The following is a 5465-nucleotide window of genomic DNA, read 5'->3' on the forward strand; positions in this document are numbered from 1 at the left end:
GTCCTGATGAGAATGTGCAGACAACTGAACGTGTGAAAGAAGACCACTGAGTCAAGACCGTTTACACGTGCAACTATCTATGTTGCTGACGTCGACGGACACACACCATCTGTATGTTGTAATTGGATAATTTAAATTAGCAAGCAGTGACACTAGTGAGACTTTATTAAACTAATTTTTTCCCATTTTTTCGTTAAGGTTCGTTAAGGCGTGAAATATTAATTTGTACCGTAAATGGTACTTGAAATATTATAATGTACTGAAAATGTACTAAAAATCTAAATGTACTTTCAATTTACTGGAAAGGGCAAAATGTACCAGAAAAGTACAAATGTACTAGGAACGGCAACACTGCTCTTAATCTTTGCTTACGAATATAACCATTAAAGAGGCAAAATACTCATAAAATTTATCTTGACAATTCCGTGTCAAGTCTTTGAAACAATTTTGTTTACTAAAAGTATTGTATAATTATGGATAATTTTATATCATTGTCTTTTTAGGACAAAGCTACGAAAACAGCGACAAGTACTACCGTGGCGCTTTGCCGAAACCAGTAAAACCCGTTTTTTTTTTTTTTTTTAAACTCTTTCCGCCCTGTTGGCACTAAAAGCAAGGCCAATTTTATTGTCAGGCAAACCTTAGGCCTAATAGTAAAACCATTAGGACTAACGTTTTCCTGATACCAAGATACCTGATTAACAAGATATGGATTTAAAGTTCATAATGATATTTTTATAAATATTAACATGTGTGGGTGTAAGTGTGTGCAGGTATTAGTATAATAATATATATAGCCTATATAGACAATGTGTAGGAAAACCTAAATTTTTTTTGCCTAGGGACGTCAGGTATTCTTTTGCAGGCCCTAAGGGTGAGCCTGAAGAAAGTTGTCCTTTCTTCAGGCTCACCTTTAATTTCTACACTCTCAGATATTCATACATTAGTTTATGCTGGGGCAGTCACAGTAGTAACACACCATGGACTGAAAATACAATCACAGACAGACACACACAAAACACAATTCTATCACAAGCCTGCCTGGCAGAGAAGAATAGAAACACAAATAAATGACATTAGACAGCAATTAGGCAGGCTGACACAATACACTAAAAACAACATAACACCCAAATTAAATAAACAACTCAAAAACATTTTCAAGAAAATCAAAACACACACAAGACATGAGCATCACAACACACACATTACAGAATACATCGATACATTAAAACAGAAATTTGCAGTCAAAGCACGTAGACTCAAACGATACAAAACATGTACACTACGAAAACAACAAAATAAATTATTCACAAACAATGAAAAACTTTTCTACAGACAAATCAGTACCAAAACAAACACTGATACANCTTTTTCCTTCTCCCTTTTTCACTGTTAGGAAGTTGTCTCCAAAGCACTATTCCAAAGAGAGCCCAATCCTTTCAATATATGTATATGTATAAATATATATTCAGGACTCAACAATGACCAAACACATGCACGAAAATAACAAAGACAGTTTACTTTACCAGTACGATAATCGTGATCCCTACTACTCGAGTTTACACTATATATAAGTATTGTTAACTTAAAACTAATAGTTATGTACTGTACAAAACCTGGATGTAAATTACATGACAAAACGTACGTCCCTCGTTGTTATTTTTAGATTTCCTTAAGATGGAAACGGATTGGACTCGAGCTTGACTGGTCTTCCTTTCTCACTCCTATTCCTCGAACCTTCGTACTAACTTCGACGGATGCACAAACCAGAATACCGAATCGTGGGAGTTCACACATTTTTATACTTCCCACTCTCCGGAAGTCCGCTTTACCACGTGTCCCACCTTGAACCAATCGGAAGGCTTTTGCCATGGTACCTGAGGGGTGACATCATAACACAAAAATACACGCGACATCGTACAAATTAAGAAAACCCGATACATACAAAAAGGAACCCGAAAAAATATAATAATAATACATAGTCGTGTAGCACTACACATCTAACACACATCATCATCAACCCACAAGACATGCCAAAATTTCTTACTCAGGGCATAACCTACATGAAACCTAAAAACAACAACACCACAGATCCCACACAATACAGACCAATTACATGTCTTCCAACACTATACAAATTATTGACATCCTGTATCACAAACAAAATATACAAACATATTAAAGAACACAACATTCTTACGGAACAACAAAAAGGTTGCCGTAGAAATCACAGGGGATGCAAAGAACAGTTACTCATAGATTCAGTCATTGTATGGCAAGCACAAACAACACAGAAACATACACATGGCATATATAGACTACAGAAAAGCATTCGACAATGTTCCACACAGTTTGCTGCTACATATTCTACACATGTACAAAATTCATCCGTCACTCATTGCATTCTTTCAAAACACTATGTAGCACTGGAGAACAACACTACATCTCAGGGTTAGTAACACTTCCATACAAACAAACGAAATATTCATTAGGTGAGGAATTTTTCAAAGAGATTCCTTGAGTCCTCTCTGGTTCTGCTTAGCCCTGAACCCATTATCCAACATGTTAAACAACACGCAATATGGCTACAATATCAGACATGAAAAAACAATACAGTTGACACTCTCACATCTCATGTACATGGACGAAATAAAACTTTATGCATCCACACAGAAACAACTTCATCAACTTCTACAAATCACACACTCATACACTAAGGACATACGAATGGAGTTTGGCTTAGATAAATGCAAAAAACTTCACATAGAAAAAGGAATCCTGAAGAAAGAAGATTTTGCACTTGGAAATGGAGACGTTATTGAATCCATGGAAGAGGGCGAGTTCTACAAGTACTTAGGATTCCAACAGGCCAAACTAACAGAACATACACAAATAAAGCAACGATTAATTAAAGAATACCAAAGTAGGTTAAACGCTATACTTAGAACACAGTTAAATGCAAAACACACAGTTAAAGCAATAAACACATATGTCATCCCAGTACTCACATACTCTTTTGGAGTTATACATTGGACTCACACAGATCTCGAGCAACTCCAAAGGAAAACAAGAACAACACTTACTAAGCATAAACAACATCATCCTAAATCCGCCACAGAAAGATTAACCCTTCCACGTAAAGAAGGCGGACGTGGCCTGATTGACATAGTTAACCTTCACTACAAACAAATACAGTCACTGCGAGAGTTTTTCTACAAGAAACAAGAAACATCACAGTTACATAAAGCAGTAACTCTAGCAGACTCAAATAACACACCATTAAACTTACACTCACAACATACAGACATGACACAACATATAAAAAGCATAGACAACATTAAGCAATCATGGGCTCAAAAGGCTCTCCATGGCAGGCATCCTTACGACCTGGCCCAGGATTTTGTTGACAAAACTGCGTCAAACAGCTGGTTAGATCGGGGATGCCTCTTTGGGGAGACGGAAGGATTCATGATTGCCATACAGGATCAGGTCATAAATACTAAAAACTACAGAAAACACATACTCAAAGATACAACACTCACAAATGACACATGCAGAAAATGTCACATCATGCCAGAAACTATACAACACATCACTTCTGGTTGCAAGCTCTTGGCACAGACAGATTACTTACATAGACACAATCAAGTAGCAAATATAATACACCAAGAGCTTGCAAAGAAACACAAATTGGCAGACATCCACGAACCATACTACAAGTATATTCCACAGACAGTATTGGAAAATAACACGCACAAAATGTACTACGACAGAGCCATAATCACAGATAAAACAATTTACCACAACAGACCAGACATCACACTCATTGACAAACACAATAAAATCACATACATTATAGACATAGCCATTCCAAACACTCACAATGTACAAAACACATGCACTGAAAAAATTAGCAAGTACACAGAACTCGCCCAGGAAATAAGGCATCTGTGGAGGATGGATAGGGTGCTTATTATACCTGTCGTTCTCTCCTGTACAGGTGTGATACCACACACACTACACAAAAGCATGGGAACATTACAATTGAATAGAAATACATATATCACACTACAGAAGGCCACTATAATGAATACATGCCACATTGTTAGGAAATTCCTGAATACAGACACAGACACCGACACACTTATTAATTTTAGTTTTTGGTTGCTATGCCTTGACTCCAGTCTGGCATAGTACATAGCCACTAGTGTGAACCAAGTATAACCCACTAAACACAATAATAATAATAATAGGAGATATTTATAACCAAATTCTGTTTCTACAATTTTTTTCATTTAATTCACATCTTCAAAAAATCCCTGCAATAAAATATTAAAAAAACAACATCTAAAGAGCCGATTTCGAAAGCTTGTAAAGAATATTTTTCAGAATTTAGAATAAGCTATTTATAATTTATCTTTAATCTTTTTGCTGACCGAAGGGAATAGGAAATATTCACTAAAATGCCACTTTATGCAAAATTTGAGGGCATCAGCATATCCCCTGTCATAAAACTTAGTGCGTCTATGCATATGTCATCGTACCAACTCTTTGATCATTCTATAAATGTGCAGATTATCAGCTTCAAGACTGACAGTAGTTGTTAACGTATTGATTCAAATTGTAAATAATAAATAACAAATTTAAATATATTTGTTTCCATTATATTAGATACAATTACTGTACTTCTTTCGCAAAAAAAAAAAATATATATATATATACATATATATATATATATATATAGCTGAAAGTGTGTTATGATTGTGACAATTTTAAACATTTTTTTCTTAAAAATTATTGTATGCCATAGGAATCTTACTGAGTTCAAAGCTTGTCACTAATCCAAAAAAACTGGAAAACATTTGAATAACGCTATGCGCACGAGGACATCTGTCAAAATAGATGCTTTCCTGGAAGACTTTCTATGGTAACTAGCCCATATAAAGCCCATTATAAATTATTACTTTTTATTAAAATAAATAACTTTACATGTAGACTTCAGGAGAAAACGATATGGCTGACTTGCAGGTAGTTTGTTTTCTTAAAAAACTTAAACTCTTCTGCTATGCGACAGAGGGAGCCTTGTCATATTTTTTCTTTTTATTATAACATAAATAATGCTTACACAAAATTCTTTTCGTTTCATTTTAAGCTTCAAAAACACTAAAAGAAACAGAAAACCTGCTGCATAAAGATCTGCAACTGTATTAGATTGTTCACTGTTAAAATAAACAGACCTCGATATTAGAGCCCCGACTCCCGTCGGGATATCTTCCCTTACAGTCGCAGCGAGAGACGATATAGCGTCCCGACTCCCGTCGGAACATCGCCCCGTTCAGCGCAGCGAGGGTCGATATTGAAGCCCTGACACCGGTAGCGAGAGTACTCTGCTTAAACTATAAAGTAGAATAAAATGACTCACATTATTAATTGTATTTTGACTTTTCTCGAATTTGCCAATTTTG

This window comes from Centruroides sculpturatus, unplaced genomic scaffold, assembly GCF_000671375.1.
Source record: "Centruroides sculpturatus isolate CEXI.00-Female unplaced genomic scaffold, Cexi_2.0 scaffold775, whole genome shotgun sequence".
NCBI classification, from domain to species: Eukaryota; Metazoa; Arthropoda; class Arachnida; order Scorpiones; family Buthidae; genus Centruroides; species Centruroides sculpturatus.